Genomic DNA, 23,778 nt, shown 5'->3' on the forward strand with positions numbered 1-23,778 from the left:
CACACACACACACACACACACACACACACACACACACACACACACACTATTGTCCACATGCAGAGATACAGAGCAAAAATCTTTCCTTGAAGGACAGCAATGAAAGAGTTAGGTAAACCACAAAGTACAGAGGAAGCACAAGGGCAATTAAAGAAAGCTTTCCAATGAAAACTACGGCAGATTAGGAAGTAGCCAAGAAAACCTGAAGAAAGGCTTTCCAGGGACAAGAATAACATGCAAACACAGAGAAAAGATCTTCATACTATTAAAAAAACCTTATTTATTCCATGTTAGATCAGTGTTTTCTTTCACAAGCACCTGTATGCTTAGGCCTATTCCACCCTCCATATCAGGAAATCTCAGAGTAGGCCAAGGAATCTATGTTAACAGACTACCTCAGAGAATCAGTCCAAATTAAGAAAAGTATCACATCTTAAACCACTCCTAATGCCCTACAGAAATGGGTCTCAAAAGATGAAGGCGCTATCACCAAGGGAATGTTTTGGAAATAGAAAGGGGATATGTTTGGTTGTCAAAATAAGTAGGAAGACACATTAAGTAATACCTGAGATTTTATAAAATCTTGCAGAAAGCAGGGAAGGGGAAGTGTAGAGGGATATAAATAAAACAAGACAGACTATATGTCAATCATTGTTGAAAATGAGAAGTGCATGAAAGTTCATCAGACTCTACCTTTGCGTATGAATGAAATTTTCCATAATCAAGTTACAACACTCAGTGTAAGCAACTGTTTGTTGTTTTTTAATCATAAAAACAATGCAAAATATGAGTCATTAATCGTCTGCCTTTGGCTTGGGTCAAGATCCCAGGGTCCTGGGATCGAGCCCCGCATTGGGCTCCCTGCTCGGGGGGAAGTCTGCTTCTCCCTCTCCCACTCCCCCTGCTTGTGCTCCCTCTCTGGCTGTGTCTCTTTCTGTCAAATAAATAAATAAAATCTTAAAAACAAAAAAAAAACCGATAATGCAAAATAATGCTACAGTAAATATTTTGGAGCTTTTCCACCTGAGCTCTCCCTCATCTAAAAATATATAACCTTTTTATCTAAGATAACAATTTCCAAATAACTACAAAATCTTTGTAAAACACCATTTGATAATATCCTATAAAGAGAGGCCAATCAATAATTTAACCATTCTCCTATTACTGACATGTCATTTCTCCCTTTGGTAGCTACCAGAAAGAGTAACAATGTAATGAGCAGCAGAATACATGGTTTTCTATTTTTCTGTTTTCTTTTTTTTAAAAGATTTTATTTGAGAAAGAAAGAAAGCAAGCAAGAACGATCAGGGGAGAGGCAGAGGGAGAAGCAGACTCCCTGCTGAGCAGAGAGCCCAACTCGGGACTCTATCCCACAACCCTGATATCATGACCTGAGCCAAAGGCAGACGCTTAACTGACTGAGCCACCCAGGTGCCCCAGAACACATGGCTTTCTAAGGACTGAATGACATGTATGTAAAATGCACCAAACACATTGATGGTGTTCAATAAACTGGAGCTAATACAATGCCAGCTCTTTTAATCCTCAATAACTCTGAGGTAGATGGGTTTCAATCCTATTTCAGATACAGAAACAAAGATAGGTTCAATATGTCCCTCTCCATGACATGCTAACAAACTCCCCGGTTAGGACTCAAATCTAAGTCTAACATCAAGGACCAATCCACCCAGATAAACTATAATCTGTTTCATATGTAAAATGAGATTAATTTAAATCTAAATGTGTTTTCCTAACCTTAAAGAAAACATTTTCAGAATCCTTAATATCCCATGATTTGTCTAACCTGTAATTATATTGCATTTTAGCGTATTTTAAGATCTGAAGGTAAAATGCCAAAGAAATACATCTACTCTTATATCCTGTTAAATCCCTACTAAAATAGTAAAGGATTTTTTAATGCTTTATGGAAGTACAACTCACATATAATTTGCCCATTTAAGGTGTACAGTTCAATGGTTTTCAGTATATTCACAGATATGTGCAATCACAAGTCAATTTTAGAAATTTTCTTCTCTTTCTTCTCTAAAAGAAACTAACACCCTTTAGCTATTACCTCCCTATTCCCCCATCACTGCAACCCTTAAGAAACCACTAATCTACCTTCTATCTCTACAGATTTCCCTATGCTTGACATTTCACATAAATGCAATTATATAATATGTGGTCTTTGTAACTGGCTTCTTTTATTTAGCATAATGATTCACCCATGTTGTAGCATGTATCAGTACTTCCTTACTTTTTATCGCCAAAAACTATTCCATTGCAAGGATATACAACATTTTGTTTAGCCATTCATCAACTGATGGACATCTGGGTTGTTTCCACCTTTGGGCTCTTATAAATTATGTTGCCATAAATATTCATATACAAGTTTTGGTATGGACATAGGTTTTCATTTCTCTTTGGTATGTATCTAGATGTAGAATTACTGGGTCATATGTATCTCTTCATTTAACCACTTGAGGAATCACCAAAGTGTTATTCTAAGCGGCTGTACCATTGTACATTCGCACCAGCAGTACATAAGGGTTCCAATCTCTCCATATCCTCACCAATATTTATTGTCCAACTTTTTAATTATAACATTCTAGTGGTTTTGATTTGCATTCCCCTGATAGTTAATGACACTGAATATCTGTTCATGTGCTTATTTGTATATCTTCTTTGGAGAACTATTTATTCAGATTCTTCACCCTGTTTGATATTGGTTTGTCTTTTTATTATTGAGTTACAACAATTCTTTAAGTTTCATTTATTTAAGTAATCTCTACACCCAACGTGGGGCTTGACTAAAACCCCAAGATCAAGAGTTGTGTGCTCTTCTGAGCCAGCCAGGCACCCCTCAAAAATTCTTTATATATTCCAGATACAAATCTCTTTCGGGGATAGGATTAGCAAAAAGAGATGACAGAACAAACTGAGACCTTTTAATCTCAACTGGAACAAAATTTTAAAGCTGGACATCATATGGACACCTGATCAATTGATTTAGCAGACCCAAGAGAACCGAATCCTAAACTCGCAATGCAGAAAGCTAATCGCTAATTAAATCCCGAGAATCTGCAGAGTTCCCAGAAGACGCAATACTGTAAGGCTGAGGGCAGGGGGTCATGAGATGAGAAATGCTTAAGGTCTAAAACAAAGAGGACTACTTCAAAGTCTCAGAAACAGACATATCCTCACTTCACACTAAGCAGTTGCCCCTCCTCAAACCCGACAAAAGACTAGAGAATTTTTTCTTCTCTTGAAAAGGAACACAGAGGGGCACCTGGGTGGCTCAGCCATTAGGCGTCTGCCTTCAGCTGAGGTCATGATCCCAGGGTCCTGGGATCGAGCCCCACACTGGGATCCCTGCTCCTCAGGAAGCCTGCTTCTCCCTCTTCCACTCCCCTTGCTTGTGTTTCCTCTCTCACTGTGTCTCTCTCTGTCAAATACATAAATAAAAAAATCTTAAAAAAAAAAAAAAGAAAGAGAACAGAGTCTCGACTAAACACACAAGACACAATGAAAGCAAGAGTATAATACTAAAATGAAGAAAATTAAGAAAACACAGACATACTAGATGCTGATCCCTTACCCCTTCACCCCACATCTATCAAACAGAACACTGGCAGGGGGCCTTCACCATCAGGCAGGAAGACTGTAATATTATAAATGTGTCTCCAAGGAGAATCTAACCATCCTAAAAGAAAAATACTTAAAGATATGGATGTAAGAGTTTTTCCCAGGCACCCTAGAACAGTGATACCCAACGGGGATGGGTACCTCCCTCTATCCACCCCAGGAAGCATCTGGCAAAGTCTGAAGACATTTCTGCTAGTCACAACCACTGTCATCTGGTGGGTAGAGACCAGACATGCGCTATACCTCCTACAATGCACAGGATAGTCCCAACAACAAAGAACTATCCAATTCAAAGTGTCAATAATGACAAGGTTGCAAAACTGCCCTAGACCTGTACTTCTTAAAGTACTGTCCCCAGATGAGCAGCACTCACCATTACTAGGTTAACTTGGTAAATACAAATTCTCAATCCCCACCCCAGACCAGCCAAATCAGAAACCCCAGGGATGCGGCCTAGTAATCTATGGTTTAACAAGCCTCCCAGGTAATCCTGATGCACACTAAAATTTAAGGACCACTGCCTGCTCTAAGTATAACAAATATTCCCCAAAAATGAAGATGATAAAGGAACATATTAAAGGTCATCAAAAGAATACAACCGCATACACACACACACACACACACACACACACACACACACACACACACACAGTGTCCTGAACAAACAAGTTGCTAAGGAGGAAAAAAGTAGAGAAGGACCTGTAGATGAAAGTGAAACTTTTTTTAAGTAGCTCCATGCCCAGCATGGAGCCCAAGGCAGGGCTTCAACTCATGACCCTGAAATCAAGACCTGAGCTGAGATCAAGAGTCAGATGCTTAACCAACTGAGCCACCCAGGTGCCCTGAAATTGAAACTTTTTAAGTACACATGGAGCCGTCACCAAGACAGACCATAAATTGGAGAAGAGAAAAACCTTGGAAACTTAAAATAACAGAAATCATATAAATATATTCCCTGACAATTTGGAATTATACTAAAAATCAGTAAGAGAAGATATCAGGAAAATCTCCAAGTTAAACAAATACTTTTAAATAATTCATGGATCAAAAAGGAAGTCTTGAGTATAAATTAGAAAGAAAGTATTTCCAACTAAATGAAAATGAAGCTACAATATGTCAAAATTTGTGAGATTCGGCTAAAGCAATGCCTAGGGAAATTTATAGTATTGAAGGCTTATATCTAAGAAGAAAGATCACAATCTGCTTTAACCTTTAGAAACTCGAGGAGCAAACGAAACCCAAACAAGGAATTAGTATTAAAAAAAGCAGAAATCAACAAAATAAAGAAGAGAAAATCTTTTCAAACATCAGTAAAATTGATAAACCTCTAGCTAGACTGAACAAGAAAAAACAGCAAGACATATATTAACAATGTCAGGAACAAGGGAGGAAAGACTGTAGACTTCATGAACAGTAAAAGGATAAGGGATACTCCACACATATATATGTGACAACTTTGATGAAATGAGTCAATTTCTTGAGTCTAGCTATCAGAACTCATTCAACCTCTTTTGAAAATACAAGTGGGAACAATTCTCAACTCGTTTCATGAGGCCAATACTACCCTGATAACCAAAGCAAGAAAACAAAGTAGAAGAAAACTACAGACCAGTATCCCTCAGGAACACAGATGTAGAAATCCTCCATAAAAATACCAGGAAATCAAATCCAGCACTATACAGAGAAACAAGAGGCTAAGCCAACATTTGAAAATTAATGTAATTTTATATCAACACACAAAGGAAGAAAAACCATACAATCTTATGAGTCAATAGTAAAAAAGCATGTGACAACATTCATTCATGATGAAAGTTTCAGCAAATTAGGAATAAAAGGGAACTACTTAGACCTGATAAAGTGCATCAAGGATATATGTGCAGTTAACATCATACTTAATGGTGAATGCTTTCCCACTAATAACAGGAACAAAGCAAAGATATTACCCCTAATACACCACCACCACCCCACTCTACTCAACATGGTACTCAAAATCCCAGTCAATGCGACAAGGCAGGAAAAGAAATAAAGGCACAGATACTGGAAAAGAAAAAAAGAAACTTACTGGTCACTTGCAATGCCTTATCTACATTCCACTTCAAAAATTAATCTTTTTAAGCAAATGAGAAACAAGCCAGACTGAGTGAAAATATTTGCAAAAGACATGTGTGATAAAGGACTATTATCCAAAATATACAAAGGACTGGGGCACCTTGGTGGCTCAGTTGGTTAAGCATCTGCCTTCGGCTCAGGTCAGGATCTCCAGGTCTTAGGATCGAGGCCCCACGTCAGGCTCCCTGCTCAGAGGGGGAGTCTGTTTCTCCCTCGCCCTCTGCCCCTTCCCTCTGCTCATGCCCTCTCTCTTGCTCTCAAATAAATAATATATTTAAAAATATATATATAGATGAGGGGCGCCTGGGTGGCTCAGTCGTTAAGCGTCTGCCTTCGGCTCAGGTCACGATCTCAGGGTCCTGGGATCAAGCCCTGCATCAGGCTCCCCGCCCTGCAGGAAGCCTGCTTCTCCCTCTCCCACTCCCCCTGCTTGTGTTCCCTCTCTCGCTGTGTCTCTCTCTGTCAAATAAATAAAAAAACTTAAAATATATATATACATACACACACACACACACACACACACACAGAACTAAAACCCAACGATAACCAATTAAACAACCTGATTTTAAAAATGTGGTGATGGGTATTAAAGAGGGAACGTTCCGCATGGAGCACTGAGTGATATATACAAACAATGCATCATGGAACACTGCATCAAAAACTAATGATGTAGTGTATGGTGATTAACATAATAATAAAATAAAATTTTTAGAAAAATGGGCAAAAGACTTTAACAGACACCTCACCAAAAATTACAATACAAAATGCAAACAAGCACATGAAAAGATTCTCCACGTCCTGTATAATTAGAGAACTGAAAAATAAAACTAGGAGATCACACTATACTCTTAGATGTCCAAATCCAAAAATAACACTAGATGCCAGAAAGGATGTAGAACAGGAACTCTCATTCATTGCTGATGAGGTACCATTTGGTATACTTTGGAAGACAGTTTGGCAGTTTTTTATAAAGCTCTTACCATTTGATCCAGCAATCACACTCCTTGGTATTTACCCAAAGAAGTTAAAAACTTATGTCCACACAAAAGGAGAAAATCAGGAGCTAAGTAGTATTAACAAATGATAAAAGTTGCAAACTTACGTCCACACAAAAACCTGCACACAGATGTTTATAGCAGTTTTATTCATTACTGTCAAGACTCAGAAGCTACCAAGATATACTTTAGTAGATGAATGAATAAACTGTGGAACATCCAGACAATGGAATATTACTCATATATGTATATAAAACCGTGTGCATGTGTGTATACACATACATAAATAAAACCATGAAAACACATCAAGGAACTTTAAATACATATTATTACTAAGTCAGAGAAGCCAATCTGAAGAGTCCACATATTTTATAATTACAACTATATGACCTATATGACATTCTGGAAAAGGCAAAACTATGAGGATCAGTGGTTGCTAGGGATTAGGAAAGGCTGATGAATAGGCAGGTACATGTCATTAAATTTAAGTCAAAACCCAAAGAATGTAAAAACATCAAGAGTGTGTCTTAAACTATGGGTGGGGGGGGACTTGGGTGGCTCAGTCGGTTGGGCGTCTGACTTCGTCTCAGGTCATGATCCCAGGGTGGGCAGAGTCTGCTTGTCCCTCTCCCTCTGCCCCTCCCCCCACTCATGCTGTCTCTCCAATAAATTTAAAAAAAACTTTAAAAAAGTGAAAAAGTGAATCTTAAATTATGGACTTTAGGTGATGATGTCCATCAATTATAAAAAATGTACTACTATGGGGTGGGAGGGATGTGGAGCAGGGGGTATGGGAACCCTGTACTCACCACTCAATTTGCTGTGAATCTAAAACTGCTCTAAAAAAAAAAATACAAGTCTTTTTTGAAAACAAAAAGATAAAATAAATTCATACTATCATTATGCTAAAAAATCATTTTGAGATAACAGGGAAATTTTCAACTGATGAAATTAAGGAATTATTCACTGCAAAGGCAGGATACTGTATTGCTTTTTAAAAAGGTCCTTATTTTTTAGAGCTACCATACGATCCAGCAATTGCGCTACTGGGTATTTACCCCAAAGATACAAATGTAGGGATCCGAAGGGGTACGTGCACCCCAATGTTTATAGCAGCAATGTCCACAATAGCCAAACTGTGGAAAGAGCCAAGATGTCCATCGACAGATGAATGGATAAAGAAGATGTGGTATATATACACAATGGAATATTATGCAGCCATCAAAAGGAATGAGATCTTGCCATTTGCAACGACATGGATGGAACTGGAGGGTGTTTTGCTGAGTGAAATAAGTCAATCAGAGAAAGACATGTATCATATGACCTCACTGATATGAGGAATTCTTAATCTCAGGAAACAAACTGAGGGTTGCTGGAGTGGTGGGAGGTGGGAGGGATGGGATGGCTGGGTGATAAGACATTGGGTAGGGTATGTGCTATGGTGAGTGGTGTGAATTGTGCAAGACTGCTGAGTCACAGATCTGTACCTCTGAAAAAAATAATGCAAGATATGTTAGGAAAAAAGAAAAAGAAGAAGAAGATAGCAGGAGGGGAAGAATGAAGAGGAGTAAGTCGGAGGGGGAGACAAACCATGAGAGACGATGGACTCTGAAAAACAAACTGAGGTTTCTAGAGGGGAGGGGGGTGGGGGGATGGGTTAGCCTGGTGATGGGTATTAAAGAGGGCACGTTCTGCGTGGAGCACTGGGTGTTATACACAAACAATGAATCATGGAACACTAAAAAAAAAAAAACATGTCCTTATTTTTTTAGAGATACACGCTGAAGTACTAAGGGATGAAACTGAAATGATATAATGCATGAGAGATTATCAAAATGATGAGGAAGGACGGGTGGGGCACCTGGGTGGCTCAGTTGGTTAGGTGTGTGCCTTCAGTTCAGGTCATGATCCCAGGGTCCTGGGACCAAGCCCCACATGGAGCCTGCTTTTCCCTTTCCCTCTGCTCCTCCCCCTGTTTGCGCTCTCTCTCCTGTCCCCTCACCCACTCCCCTGCTCTTAAATAAATAAAATCTTTTTAAAAAATAATGAGGAAGAGGGAGGCACCTTAAGGGAAAGTATACCTGAAATAAGACTGGCTTTAAGATTAGCTGTCAAAACTCGGTACAGGATTCCTGACAGTTTAACTTATTATATCTACTCCCTGTGTAATTGAAATCACCCATAATAAAAAAATTACAAAAAAATTTTAAAGGCATAAAATTTTACATACAGTAAAAAATCCCTCAACATGAAAACATTTTCAGACATACAAAAACAGATTTTGTTACCTGGCATATACAGACTATAGGAAATGTTAATGTGTTCCTCAGAAGAAAATGACCCTAAATTAAGGAATAAAAAATGGAAAGGATATATACATGGGTAAATCAAAATGAAAACTGATTGTATAAAATAGCATTAAAAATAATGCCTTGCGATATATGAAAGAAAGTCTAGTCCAGAGGCAGGTACATGGGAATTCAACTGTTCTAAGGTCCTTGAACTAACTGGGAAGAAGTACAAGTACTTATTAATTTAGACATTTTATAAATTAAGATGCATATGGTAATCTCTAGAATAACTACTAAAAGAATAGTAAAAACAGCATACATCTACCAACCTAATAAAGGGGATAAATGAAATAATACAAAATAATCTAGAACAGAAAAGGCAGTACAGAATAAACAGGAAAAATTTTAAAAATCAAATAGTATAATGGTAAACGTAAACCAAATTTAGCAGCAATTACATAACAGACTGTATATTAAAAAGACAAAGACTACTAGACTGGATTTAAAAACTCAACTTCATGCTGCTTAAAAATGATATTCCTAAACTGTAAAGAAAAAGAAAGGTTGAAAATAAAAAGAATGGGTGGGACCAAACAAGTGAGTGAGGCTATTCTAGTCAACAAAATAGACTTTAATACAAAAGCAACTAGGACATTTAAACGTTTTAAAGTGTTAAATTCACAAGATAAAACTTTAAAATTATACATACGTAATAAAACAGCTTCAAAATACATAAAACAAAAACTAAACATAACCACAACAAAAAACAGACAAATCCAAAAGTACAGTAAGATTTTAGCTTATTTAACTCAGTACCTGAAACAGGCCAAAAAAAAAAAAAAAAAGAAAAAGAAAAAAAAGAAAAGGAAAACACACACACACACACACACACACACACACACACACACACACACACGACTTGAACATAATTAACAAATGTCCTAATTGGAAAGTATAGAAAACTGCAGAATAAACATTCCTTTTAAAGTACATTTATAAAATTAGACCATATGCTGTGCCATAAAGCAGGGCAACATATTTCAAGTGAAAATCCTACCAAGCATGAACTATGACCACATGCAAATTAAACAGTACCAAAAAGAAAATCAATAAAATTCTATACAACTGGAAATGATATCCTAAGCGGAACACAAAAAGATGCAACCATTTAAAAAAAAGGCACAACAGGGGCGCCTGGGTGGCACAGTTGGTTAAGCATCTACCTTCCATCAGGTCATGATCTCGGGGTCCTGGGATCATGCCCCACATAGGGCTCCCTGTTCAGCGGGGAGTCTGCTTGTCCCTTTTCCTATGCCCGTCCCCCCTAGTGCTCACAGGCATGCTCCCACGTGCTCTCTCAAATAAAATCTTTAAACAAAAAAGGCACAATAAATTGAACTATCATTAACAGAGGTAAGCAACAGAGAGAAAACATCTAAAATACCAACAACCAAGAGAGCCTGAATCCAGATTTTACACAGGACATGTACAAATATCAAAAACAAAACCCAATTAAAAAATGGTCAAGAGACTAAAATAAGACCTTCACAAAATTAAGTTAAATGGCTAACACAAACGAAAAGTGCTGCTTTTCCTAATTATCAAACAGGTAACTTCCAATTAAAACCAGTGATACACTGACAGAATGGTTCAACTTAAAAGACTAGTACAGAGTGTTCTAGAAGATGTGGAGCAACCAGAATCCACATACATTACAGATAGAAGTATAGGTTGGTATATTCTAGAAAAATATATTTTTAAAGATTTTATTTATTTTGAGAGAGAGAATGAGAGAGAGAGAGCATGAGAAGGGTGAAGGCCAGAGGGAGAAGCAGACTCCCTGCTGAGCAGGGAGCCCAATGCAGGACTCGTCCTGGGACTCCAGGATCATGACCTGAGCCAAAGGCAGTCACTTAACCAACCGAGCCACCCAGGCACCCCTGGAAAAGTATTTTGAGGCAGAAGCTGAATTGATGCTTACTCTACTGACCCAACAATTCCACTTACGGGATTTTATCTAACAAATTACGTATCCCTAGGTACACCAAAAGACATGTTCAAGGGAGTTCAAGCCAGTATTCTTTGTTATTAGCCAAAAACTTTAAACAACCCAACTGTTCTTTAACTGTAGAAGAAATTGTGGTATATTTACTTAATACGACATTACACATGACGATAACAAATGAACTATAGCCACATGTCATCATGGATCTCTCAATGCAGAGCAAAAGCCAATCACAAATGAAGATAATCTGTGATTTCATTTATATAAAGTTCAAGAAAAGAGGGGCAAAATCCATAGTGTCAAAGTGAAAATAGTGGTTACCTTTGGGAGGAGGAGGTGATGACAAGGGTGGAACTCTTGGTTCTCAGGGGCACCTAAAGCAATTCAAGTATGAACTCACAGACAAGTTGGAGAGCATTATGTTAGAGACGGTGATAGACTTCAGCTATAGCTCTAGTACTAGAGAGAGGAAAACTGTATCATCTGATGGCCAATTTTAACTCAGTCCTTACTAAAAATAAATTTTAAATTTCAAGCAATCTCAAAACATTTAGATATTAGAACCACTCCCAAACAGAAGACTAATGTAATCCTGTAGAAGACTAACATGAGTATTCTGTTTAATTATCCAAAGCCTGGAACAAACTAGCAAAAAACAAAGGATTAACTACTCAATTCGGCTGCCTGCTACTCCATAAACCTTACTTTTAATCGTACCATATCAAACAGATATGATGCTTTTCCAAATATGCTGTATTTTAGAAAAGTATGATCCAAATATGGTCAATGTAAACAATGTTGTGATTTTTAATGTATTGCTTGTTTCAGGGGTACAGGTCTGTGATTCATCAGTCTTAAACAATACACAGTGCTCACCACAACACATACCCTCCCCAATGTCCATCACCCAGCCACCCCATCTCTCCCACCCACCTCCACTCCAGCAAACTTCAGTTTGTTTCCTGAGATTAAGAGTCTGTTATTGTTTGTCTCCCTCTCTGGTTTCATCTTGTTTCATTTTTTCCTCTCTTCCCCTATGATCCTCTGCCTTGTTTCTCAAATTCCACATATCAGTGAGATCATATGATAATTGTCTTTCTCTGACTGACTTATTTCGCTTAGCATAATACCCTCTAGTTCCACCATGTCATTGCAAATGGCAAGATTTCGTTTTTTGATGGCTGCATAATATTCCACTGCGTATATATACCACATCTTCTTGATCCATTCATCTGTCCGTGGACATCTGGGCTCTTCTCAGAGTTTGGCTATTGTGGAGGTGCAGGTGCCCCTTTGGATTACTAGACTTGTATCTTTGGGGTAAATACCCAGTAGTGCAATTGCTCGGTTGTAGGGTAACTCTATTTTCAACTTTTTGAGGAACCTCCATACTGTTTTCCAGAGTGGTTGCACCAGCTTGCATTCCCACCAACAGTGTAGGAGGGTTCCCCTTTCTCCACATCCTCAACATCTGTTTCCTGACTTGTTAATTTTAGCCATTCTGACGGGTGTGAGGTGGTATCTCATTGAGGTTTTGATTTGGATTTCCCTGATGCTGAGCGATGTTGAGCACTTTTTCATGTGTCTGTTGGCCACTTGGATGTCGCCTTTGCAGAAAATTCTGTTCATGTCTTCTGCCCATTTCTTGATTGGATCATTTGTTCCCTGGGTGTTGAGTTTGATAAGTTCTTTGTAGATTTTGGATACTAGCCCTTTATCTGATATGTCATTTGCAAATATCTTCTCCCATCCTGTTGGTTGTTTTTTGGTTTTGTTGACTATTTCCTTTGCTGTGCAAAAGCTTTTTATCTTTAAGTCCCAACAGTTCATTTTTGCCCTTGCTTCCTGCCTTTGATGATGTTTCTAGGAAGAAGTTGCTGCGGCTGAGGTCAAAGAGATTGCTGCCTGTGCCCTCCTTTAGGAGTCTGATGATTCCTGTCTCCCATTTAGGTCTTTCATCCATTTTGAGTCTATTTTTGTGTGTGGTGTACAGAAACGGTCCGGTTTCATTCTTCTGCATGTGGCTGTCCAATTTTCGCAGCACCATTCGTTGAAGAGACTTTTTTCCATCGGATATTCTTTCCTGCTTTGTCAAAGATGAGTTGACCATAGAGTTGAGGGTCCATGTCTGGGCTTGCTATTCTGTTCCATTGATCTATGTGTCTGTTTTTGTGCCAGTACCATACTGTCTTGATGGTGGCACCACTGTAATAGAGCTTGAAGTCTGGAATTGTGATGCCACCAGCTTTGCTTTTCTTTTTCAATATTCCTCTGGCTATTCGGGGTCTTTTCCGGTTCCATACAAATTTTAGGATTATTTGTTCCCTTTCTTTGAAAAAAGTTGATGGTATTTTGACAGGGATTGCATTAAATATGTAGATTGCTCTAGGTAGCAGAGACATTTTTTAAATTTTTATTGTTATGTTAATCGCCATAGATTACATCATTAGTTCTTTGTAGTGTTCCATGATTCATTGTTTGTGCATAACACCCAGTGCTCCACGCAGAACGTGCCCTCCTTAATACCCATCACCAGGCTAACCATCCCCCCACCCCCCTCCCCTCTAGAAACCTCAGTTTGTTTTTCAGAGTCCATCGTCTCTCATGGTTCGTCTCCCCCTCCGACTTACTCCCCTTCATTCTTCCCCTCCTGCTATCTTCTTCTTTTTCTTTTTTCCTAACATATCTTGCATTATTTGTTTCAGAAGTACAGATCTGTCACTCAACAGTCTTGCACAATTCACACCGCTCACCATAGCACATACCCTACCCAATGTCTTATCACCCAGCCACCCCATCCCTCCCACCCCCCACCACTCAGCAACACTCAGTTTGTTTCCTGAGATTAAGAATTCCTCATATCAGTGAGGTCATATGATACATGTCTTTCTCTGATTGACTTATTTCACTCAGCAAAACACCCTCCAGTTCCATCCATGTCGTTGCAAATGGCAAGATCTCATTCCTTTTGATGGCTGCATAATATTCCATTGTGTATATATACCACATCTTCTCACAGACATTTTTTTTAACATTTGACAGAGAGAGACAGAATAAGTGAGCACAGGCAGAGGGAGTGGCAGGCAGAGGGAGAGGGAGTAGCAGGCTCCCCGCAGAGCAGGGGGAGCCCGACATGGGACTCGATCCCAGGACCCCAGGATCATGACCTGAGCAGAAGGCAATCGCTTAACCAACTGAGCCAGCCAGGTGCCCCTAACATAGACGTTTTAACAATATTTGTTCTTCCAATCCATGACCATGGAATGTTTTTCCATTTCTATGTGTCTTCCTCAATTTCTTTCATGAGTGTTCTATAGTTTTCTGAGTATAGATCCTTTGCCTCTTTGGTTAGATTTATTCCTAGGTATCTTATGGTTTGGGGTGCAACTGTAAATGGGATTGACTCCTTAATTTCTTTCTTCCGTCTCATTGCTGGTATACAGAAATGCAACTGATTTCTGTGCACTGATTTTATATCCTGCCACTTTACTGAATTCCTGTAAGAGTTCTAGCAGTTTTGGGAGCAGAGTCTTTTGGGTTTTCCACATAAAGTATCATGTCATCTGCAAAGAGTGAAAGTTTAACTTCTCTGCCAATTCAGATGCCTTTTATTTCTGTTTGTTGTCTGATTGCTGAGGCTATGACTTCTAGTACTATGCTAAACAGCAGTGGTGATAGTGGACATGGACATCCCTGCCGTGTTCCTGACCTTAGGGGAAAAGTTCTCAGTTTTTCCCCATGGAGAATGGATACTTGCTGTGCGTTTTCCATAGATGGCTTTTATAACATTGAGGTATGTACCCTCTAACCCTACACTGTGAAGAGTTTTAACCAAAAAAGGATGTTGTACTTTATCATGTTTTTTTCTGCATCTATTGAGAGGATTATATGGTCCTTGTCCTCTTTCAATGTAGTATATCACATTGATTCCTTTGCGGATGTTGAACCAACCTTGCAGGCCAGGAATAAATCCCACTTGGTCCTGTTGAATAATCCTTTTAATGTACTGTTGGATCCTATTGGCTAGTATTTTGGTGAGAATTTTTGCATCCATGTTCATCAGGAATATTGGTCTGTAATTCTCCTTTTTGATGGGGTCTTTGTCTGGTTTTGAGATCAAGGTAATGCTGACCTCATAAAATGAGTTTGGAAGTTTTCCTCCCATTTCTATTTTTTGGAACAGCTTCAGAAGAATAGTTATTAATTCTTCTTTGTTTGGTAGAATTCCCCTGGGAAGCCTTCTGGCCCTGGGCTCTTGTTTGTTGGGAGATTTTTGATTACTGCCTTCAATTTCCTTGCTCATTATGGGTCTCTTTAGGTTTTCTATTTCTTCCTGGTTCACTTTCGGTAGTTTATACATCCCTAGGAATGCATCCATTTCTTCCAGATTGTCTAATTTGTTGGCGTAAGTTGCTCATAATATGTTCTTATAATTGTTTGTATTTCTTTGGTGTTGGTTGTGATCTCTCCTCTTTCATTCATGATTTTATTTATTTGGGTCATTTCTCTTTTCTTTTTGATCAGTCTGGCCAGGGGTTTATCAATCTTGTTAATTCTTTCAAAGAACCAGCTCCTAGTTTCGTTGATCTGTTCTTTTGGTTTCTATTTTACTGATTTCTGCTCTGATCTTTATTATTCCTCTTCTCCTGCCCGGTTTAGGCTTTATTTGCTGTTCTTTCTCCAGGTCCTTTAGGTGTAGGGTTAGGTTGTGTACTTGAGACCTTTCTTGTTTCTTGAGAAAGGCTTGTATTGCTATATACTTCCCTCTTAGGACCACCTCTGCTGCATCCCAAAGGTTTTGAACAGTTGTGTTTTTGTTTCCATGAATTTTTTAAATTCTTGTTTAATTTCCCAGTTGACCCATTCATTCCTTAGTAGGATGCTCTTTAGCCTCTGTGTATTTGAGTTCTTTCCAACTTTCCTCTTGTGATTGAGTTCAAGTTTCAAAGCATTGTGGTCCGAAAATATGCAGGGAATGATCCCAATCTTTTGGTATTGGTTGAGACCTAATTTGTGACCCAGGATGTGATCTATTCTGGAGAATGTTCCATGGGCACTAGAGAAGAATGTGCATTCTGTTGCTTTGGGGTGGAATGTTCTGAATATGTCTGTGAAGTCCATCTGGTCCAGTGTGTCATTTAAAGCCCTTATTTCCTTGTTGATCTTTTGTTTAGATGATCTGTCCATTTCAGTGAGGGGGGTGTTAAAGTCCCCTAGTATTATTGTATTATTGTCAATGTGTTTCTTTGATTTTGTTATTAATTGGCTTATATAACTGCTCCCATGTTAGGGGCATAAATACTTACAACTGTTAGATCTTCTTATTGGATACACCCTTTATGATACAGTGTCCTTCCTCATCTCTCTTTAAGATTTTATTTATTTGACAGAAAGAGACATAGCGAGAGAGGGAACACAAGCAGAGGGAGTGAGAGAGGGAGAAGCAGGCTTCCTGCCGAGCAGGGAGCCGGATGCGGGGCTTGATCCCAGGACCCTGGGATCATGACCTGAGCCAAAGGCAGACACTTAACAACTGAGCCCCCAGGTGTCCCCCTTCCTCATCTCTTATTACAGTCTTTGGTTTAAAATCTAATTTGTCTGATATAAGGATTGCCACCCCACCTTTCTTTTGATGTCCATTAGCATGATACATGGTTTTCCACCCCCTCACTTTCAATCTGGGGGTGTCTTTGGGTCTAAAATGAGTCTCTTGCAGACAGCATATCGATAGGTCTTGCTTTTTTTATCCAATCTGATGCCCTGTGTCTTTTGATTGGGGCATTCAGCCCATTTACAATCAGGGTAAGTATTGAATATGAATTTAATGCCATTGTATTGCCTGTAAGGTGACTGTTACAGTATACTGTCTCTGTTCCTTTCTGGTCTATGTAACTTTTGGGCTCTCTTTGTGCTTAGAGGACCCCTTTCAATATTTCTCGTAGGGCTGGTTTGGTGATCACAAATTCTTTTAGTTTCTGTTTGTTCAGGAAGCTTTTATTTACTCCTTATTTTCAATGACAGTCTAGCTGGATAAAATATTCTTGGCTGCATATTTTTCTCATTTAGTACCCAACAATGTTATGTTTTTATGGAATGCCAAAACTCTGCATATTTCAGATTTCCTTAAACTCCTATTCTGCACTATTTAGGTAGAGGAAAATCGTTTCAGCTTCTAGTGGTTTCAAAATATCAAAATTTTCTAACATCTGAACTTTACTTCCATGTCTGATGTCTGTTTTATTTACTACACTTTTTTTGAACACAAGAAAAAATTAGAGGCTAAGTAGTATTAACAACAACAAAAAAGAACAATTAGCAATCTTGAAAACTGTCAAAGCTGTTTAACACAGAGGCAGTCTACAGATACTATTTCTCCTCAGAAACATAAAACTTATGCAACAAATTATATAAAATGTTTCCATCTATCTAGGGAAGAATCTTAACCATAAGAGCAAGATTTTTGTAATTTCCTTTACTTATTTCTGGACTATCCAGTTAGATACTCTTATTTTTGTCCTGAGGCCCATGTGGCCACCAATAACTCAAAAATGAAAAATATATGCTAGAATGGGCCTCTAACGATCCATGTTTCCTATAAATGTATGTTTCCTACTCTGCTCTTGCACTGACAACCTACAGTAATAACCAACAAGCCAAACAGTTGAAAACTTAGAAGTACTAGACATTTTCCCAATAACCAGAAGAATCAAAATTCTAACATACTTCAAATAATCTGAAATCAACCCAGCATGTATAAAACAACCGTCACTAGCCACTTCTTTCAACATCATCCAAAGTCAGGTGTTTCACATCAACAGATTCTCCAGCTAATTTAAGTTTACCCCTGGGTGGCTCAGTTGGTTGGGCGACTGCCTTCGGCTCGAGTCGTGATCCCAGAGTCTTGGGATCGAGTCCCCACATCGGGCTCCCGGCTCAGCAGGGAGCCTGCTTCTCCCTCTGACCTTCTCCCCTTTCATGCTGTTTCTCTCTCTCAAATAAATAAATAAAATCTTTAAAAAAAAAAAAAAGTTTACCCCTGTGTGATCACCAAAATTATTTTCCGTTCTACTGAATATAATGTAACTTTTTTTAAATGCTGGGTTACTGTTGCACATATCAACTGCTGTTCTGCAATACAACTATACTTACTGTTCCAGACTCTCGAGGTGTCCTGTATCTGCTTTTTTGCCAGACTGTGAGTTCGTACCTTGACAGCATATCCCCCCTTCCCCCTAAATTTGCTATTTTTAATCAGGAGGAAGAGGCAAATAAGTAATCAAGAATTAGAAAGCCATAAAATAGAATGCTGAGATACTTTGAAATGCTCTCCTGACATGAAAACGTGTGATCTAGTATTTCAAATGTTATGACACCAATCTCAGCTGTTCAGGGCCCACTTCACTTATTTCCTGTGCTTGACTGACTGGGGGAACAAAGAGACACACATACAAGTGGAGTGAGGAGACGGAACAAAGTGGTAAGAAAAAAAGAATGTTTCTGAAACATTTAGACCTGAATTCAAATCTTGGTTTTGCCACTTTTCAGTTGTGACCTTGAGGATGTTACCTAAGGATCTCTGACCCTAGGTTCCCTCATCAGTAAAATGGAGATAGTATTTATTCTGCAGGGCTGATGGGAGAATTAAGAGAAGTATGTAAAGTACCTGGGGGCAGAATACTCACACTCATGCAAACACTCAAATATTCTACCCAAATTATGTGAAGATAAACTTTGAAATATAACCACTTTTTAAAATTAAGTTAACCTAAAATAATAAATAAATAAAATTAAGTTAATCTGACTTTTAAGTCAGCTAAAAGAAATACTGTCATCCTTTACAACTATCCCACAATCCAAACCTGCCTTTAGCTGTCTCTGCTCTTACTATCCTCAGGGAAAAAAAAAAAAAAAAAGCTCTGAATATTAAAACATACATATTAATTGTATTCCTTGCAGAACCTCATATTAATAGCACTTAGCAAGAATTTTCTAAATAGTTGTCTGAATAATATACTACATTCAAACATTTGCTATTTTAGTATTTTAAGTCACAAGTCTTTTAATCAGTTCCTCATTCAATATTGCTAATCTTGAAAAAATCCATACTCAGTACATCATCCTATGTAATAGCATAACTTCATCCAGTTATCACTCTCCAAATACCTGATGTCCAAGTAAACTTAATTAGTACCCTCATTAAAAAACACCGCATAAATCTAACACAAAGATGTAGAGTATAAGACATAACTAGAGACATGAACAGTTATATGGGAAAAGGGCACCTTCTTATAAATATAAAATTGAACACTCAGCCATAAATGTTATACTGCATTAGCCATTAAATGTACTATTTTGAAAAAGACTTTCTACGATCTAAATCTGACAAAGAATAACCAACTAAATGTTTAATTATTCACATGCTAGGATACTATCCAAGCTTCCTTCTACTACAAAAAAATTAAGACTCAATTCACTGGCAAATAAAAGGGTGCAGGAGGAAAGAAACCAATACGAGTACAGCATACAAACCCTGAGCCAAGTACTTACATACATACTATCTCATGAAATCCTCCATACAATCTACTGAATCAAGTATTGTATCACATGTTAAAAATGCTGCCAGTGAGGCTCAAAGAAGTAAAGCACCTTTCTCAAAGATGTCTCCAATTCCAATGTTCATGTTCTCTCCAAAATGCAAACCACATTTCAACATACTTAAATTAATATGCCAATACACACTTCCCCCTTTCTCAAAATCCTAACAAAACTTTTATGAATAATAAATAAATAATAGTGGAGTAAGTCAGTTCCACATATGTCAATATGGAAAGATCACAAACAAACAAGTGAAAAGAGAGTAAAGCAAAGCGTAATGATCCATCTGCTTAACAAGAATAAACAGAAAATTACATATGGGTATACAGATAAATACTTTTCTGAACAGAATCACCAGAAGAGTTTTAAAGGCTATAAAAATTTTTTTACCAAAAATGATTATACCCAAGTCTCAACCCTAGAAATCTAAAGCAGCCGCTTAACCAGTAATAAATAAACCAAGCAGTCCAGGTTGTATCAGTAAGAAATCAAACTACCTTATGATGGCATAAGTTTACCTGTAAAGACCAGAGTTCAGATCTTCTGGGGTAGTGAAAATATTTTGCAAAGTACAAGCACACATATATACACTTTATCATACTTATAATGAGTGGAATGCTAACCCAAAACTTTTTGCATCAAACAGATTTACAGAAGATATCAACTTTAGTCTCTAAATAAATTCCAATCCTAATTTAATGAAAATTTTTTTTAAACAGTGGAAGCTGCTCTTACAGAAAAACAACAGAAATAATGCCATTAAACAATTAAACTAAAAACAAACATCACATTTTTCTAAGTAAATCACAGTTAAAAATATCCCCCAAATAAGTACAAAATATTGCAAATAAATCTTTAAAACACTATTTGCTCACTCAATAAATACCTGCATTACACAATAGGTGCCAAGCACCATGGGATTAGGAGGTAAGCAAAACAGTCTTGCAAATTCAATATGGGATGGGAAAGATAAAGTACATATAATCACAAAATGGTATCACAAATTAGAATTGTTGAACTCATTTAGACTGGTGAGCGCAAACTCTGATAAACTAACATTTAAATAAACTTTAATCACTATACTGTACACCTGAAATATTGTACTATATGCTAACTGGAATTTAAATAAAAACTTTAAAAAATATAAACAAACTTTAAGGCTGAAAAACCCAGCCAGAGAAAAGTCAAGTCAGCCTGGAGTAGTGGTTAGATGTGGGCTCCAAAGTTAGTCACTGGATTTGAACCTAGGCTCCACTATTTAATGGGTAACTGAATTTGATCACATTGTTAACCTAAGTCTGTTTCTTCATTTTTTTTAATTTTTTTCTTTTTTTAAAAGATTTGTTTATTTGAGAGAGAGAGAGGGAGTCTCCCAAGCAGACTCTACACTAGGCACAGAGCCCTATGCAGGGCTTGATCTCACGACCCTGAGATCACTGGCTGAGCTGAAACCAAGAGTCAGTCGCTTAACTGAGTGATCCACCCAGATGCCTCTGTGTCTTCATTAAAAAAAAAAGGGGGTTAATAATGCTTTCATCATAAAGCTGTGAAACTTAAAAAAATAATGTATTACACCTTGATAAGTCTAGAATAAGTACTAGCTATTGTTACTGTCATTAGCAGCATTTGCAAAGGCCCAGGAAGGGAAAGAGCTAGTGAGTGATATCTAAGGGAAAAGAAGACATACAAATGGCTGAAATGCAGTGAATAATAGAGGAGAGGTAAGTTAAGGAGCAAGACATGAAGACTCTATTAACTGTGCTATGTAATTCAGAGTCTGTAGCCACACATGGTTAGTCCAAATTGAGATGTGTTTTAAGTATAAAATACACTCCTGATTTTGAAGACTTCGTATTTTAAAAAAAGGAAATATATCTCAACTTTTTATGTCTATTTACATGTTGAAATAACATTTAGGACATCCTGGGTTCAATAAAACATACTATTAAAATTACAATACCCAAAAGGTAGAACAATGCAGTGTCCATCATCCGATGAATGGATAAACAAAATGTGGCAAATACATACAATAGAGTATTATTCAGCCTTAAAAAGGAAGAAAATTCTGACATCTGCTACAACATGGATGAAACATGAGGACATTATATTAAGTGAAATCAGTCATAAAAGGACAAATACTTATGATTCCACTTTTATGAGATACACAGATTAGTCAAATTCAGAGAGAGAAAGTAGAATGCTTGTTGCCAGGGGCTGGTGGGAGGGGAATGGGGTTATTGTTTAATAGGTACAGTACCTCAGTTTTGCAAGATGAAAAGAAATCTAGAGATGGATGGTGGTAATGGTTGCACAACAATGCAAATGTATTTAATGCCACTGAACTGTACCCTTAAGAATGGTTAAGATGGTAAATTTTATGTGTATTTTACCATTAAAAATTTTCACTTTTAAGTGAATATGAGAAAATTTAAATTACGTATGGCTTGCATTAAATTTCTACTATATAGCACTGTATTTAAGCCACGATAAAATTTTCCAGTGAGAAGGGTTTTAAGCACCCATGTGACAAGATCCAGAACAGTAAGCTCTAATGCCCTAAGGCAGAAGTCACCAAACTTTCTGTAAAGGGCTGAAGAGTAAGTATTTTCAGTTCTCTGGGCCATATGGTTATTCTGAAAGCAGTCATAGATAATAATGTAAGTGAATGGACATGGTGGATTCGGCCCACTATCATTGGCTGACCCCTGCGTTAAGGCCCTGTAATCAATGACTCCTACCAGCTAAGACTGCTAAATTTTCAGGAATTCTGTCAGCCAGTTTAATATTGGTAGCTTAATATCTGGCATGGTAAGTGTACACCATGAAAATAAGCAAACACTACAAATCAGTGCTGTTTTTCCTGAAGAAGTGGTTGACAAACATTTACCAACACACCACCGACTGTATTTACTTCCTTCCAATGCATTTCATTAGCTGTCAGGGCACCTGGGTGGCTCAGTCGGTTAAGCATCCCACTCTTGATGACGGCTCAGGTCCTGATCTCAGGGTCCTGAGATCCAGCCCTGCCACAGGCTCTGTGCTCAACGTGGAGTCTGCTTGAGATTGTCTCCCCTTTCCTCTCCCCCCTACTTCTGTCCCCTCTCCCCACTCACATGCATGCTCCTTCTCTCAAATATATAAAATCTTAAAAAAATAAAAAATAAAATTATAGTAGTCGTGAACTGTCTTTGAGAAAAATGGATAGTCATTCAACAGTCATTCTGTGTTCTGTGGTTCAAACGAAGACGACCAGCTAAGAATGGCTGTTCTAGGAGAATTATGTTCTAGCAACCAGAAACAAAAGTGAACATCTGAAACACTCAAGAGCTGTGGAGAATAATAACCTAAGGGGAGAGCAATTTAAGACAAGCTGTGAGAAGGGCAGGAAGCCATGAGATTATGTATACCCTGCACCCAATGAAGGTTTAATAACTGGCAGTTATTATTAAATACATATTATTGTGCATAATGGTTTAGATTCACCTGTAAACAAATATTTACTGAACCCATACTGTGTGCTATGCTTTAGTAACACAAAGGTGACAGAGATCGTCTCTAGCAGAAGAAATAAGCATTAATCAAATAACCAAACACTGAATTTAAATTGTGACGAATTATGACCAAAAAACAGAATGTTGTGAGAAAATACAACAGGGAATCCCAACCTAGTCTAGACAATCAGGGATACTTTTCTGAGAAAGTGACCTTTTCACTGAGATTTACGGTATGGGTGGGAACAGGCAGAGTAGGAGGCATTCCAGGTAGCAAGAACAAATTGCAAAGAAGTCTGAGGCAGGAAAAAACAATGTAACAACAGGTCAAGGAACTAAAAAGTCAATATGGCAAGAGTAAGTGACCGAGGAGGAAAGAACACATCAGAATGAAGAGGTAGGCAGGAGCTGTAAGCACTAAGTAAATCTAAGATCTGTGGGGAGCTATTAGTTTTAAGTAGAGGATAACATGATCTGATTAACATTTTTCAGAGATTGCTGTAGGAATGAATGTTGCGGGGGGCAGTGAGGTGGGGAGACTCACCAGCAAGCTCCTACAGTTTTCAGACAAGAGACAATGGCAACTTAATGGAATCAATCCTCAATCTAAGAAGTACCTATTTAATCTATTAAATACTTGAGCAATT

General features: G+C 38.0%; 1 protein-coding gene across 2 annotated transcripts in view; it reads right to left on the reverse strand.

The window, feature by feature from the left end:
- The window catches only part of UBQLN1 (ubiquilin 1), a 52,851-nt gene that overhangs the window by 23,628 nt on the left and 5,445 nt on the right, over positions 1-23,778 (reverse strand). The gene's annotated exons all lie outside the window — the stretch shown is intronic.

This window comes from Callorhinus ursinus, unplaced genomic scaffold, assembly GCF_003265705.2.
Source record: "Callorhinus ursinus isolate GAN/ISIS: 27379988/994484 unplaced genomic scaffold, GSC_fseal_2.0 scaffold39, whole genome shotgun sequence".
Lineage (NCBI taxonomy): Eukaryota > Metazoa > Chordata > Mammalia > Carnivora > Otariidae > Callorhinus > Callorhinus ursinus.